Here is a 1,531-nt window from a genome sequence, read left to right as displayed (position 1 = left end):
TATCTCTCTCCCCTTATTTTCCCACTTATCTCACTTACCCTATTATTACTCACCCTTACTTAGCTATAGTCATTATATAGTTACTTACCTTATACTCCCTTACTTCCCTATTCCCACTTTCTTTAGTTCATTCCTTAGCCATACTTAGTCACTTATCTTACTTACCTTATATCACTTAGTCCTTAATTATTATATTTATATACTTCCCTTCCCATTTCTTACTTCTTATTCCTCATATCACTCTTACTTAGTTCATCCCTTACTTATCCTTATCATCTGTTGCCTATCCCTACTTAATCACTTGTAGTTCTCCTCCCTTACTATCACCCCTCTTTTCACTCTTACCTTATCACTTATACTTCTATTCCTCACTCTCCTACCAAATCTAGTCGTATATCCCTTCTTCTCCTCTCACTATATCTCACCTTCCTACTTATTCTTTACTTTATCACTTAATATCTCCCATTTCCTTCTATTATCTGAACTTCCTCTTATTATCATATTTATACTCCCCTACCTACCTTACCACTCAATTTTATATTTATATTTAGTCACTTACACTTCCCTATCTTTACTTATACTAACGTATTACTCAGTTAGTTATTAGTCCTCCTCTTCCTCCTTAGTCTTCCTCCTCTAGCCCTATAATTTTTCCAAATCCCTACATAACTTTACCCCCTACTACCATATCCTTATCCCTTTCACTTCCTCCCTACCTCTTACACTTAATATCTAGTACTAACTACTACCCACTACGAATACCACTTACTTATTCCTTAATTAGTCACCTTACTCCCTATCTCTTCCTCCTTATATCTCCCATTTCCTTCTATTATCACTTAGTTCTTATTTATTTGCCTCCCCTATATCAACTTACACTTATCATATCAACTTACACTTATCTCTTCTCTTTTCTTTATCCATATCCCTTACCTATTCTTCACTTCCGTATCATCTCTTACTCGTATTCCTTATTACTTATTTATCACCCACCTCCCTACTTTATTACTCATCTCACTTAAATTACCCTTCGTCTATCACTTATTCCTATCCATTTAACTACCCAGCTCTGTCTTCTTATTTTACTTATACCCTTCCCTATTCTCTCTTATATCTCCCTTCCCATCACTTCCTACTTATTTACTTACCTATTATCCCTTACCTCTCCATTATTACTTAGCTTACTTATTATTACTTGGTTCTTCACTTATACTTACAGGTTATCACTACTTACATTCCCTCACTTACTCTTATCTTTACTTAACCCCACTACTCACCCTCCTTATCTTTATTGCTTATTCTTACTTACCTTTCCTCTTTCATCCCTTCCCTTACACCACTACCCTCTATTCCTTTCTTATCTCTCTTATCATTATATCTTTTATTCCTTACCCTATCATATTTATATTCCCTTATTATTCCTTAGTTTGTTACTTACTTGGTTTATTAGCTATATTACCTAGTCTCCCTCTTATCACTTACTATCTCTTACCTTGTACCTCTTCTTCTCCCACTCTTACTTATTACCATC

Source organism: Vittaforma corneae (genome assembly GCF_000231115.1).
Source record: "Vittaforma corneae ATCC 50505 unplaced genomic scaffold supercont1.2, whole genome shotgun sequence".
Taxonomy (NCBI): Eukaryota; Fungi; Microsporidia; family Nosematidae; genus Vittaforma; species Vittaforma corneae.
This window is presented reverse-complemented; position numbering follows the sequence as displayed.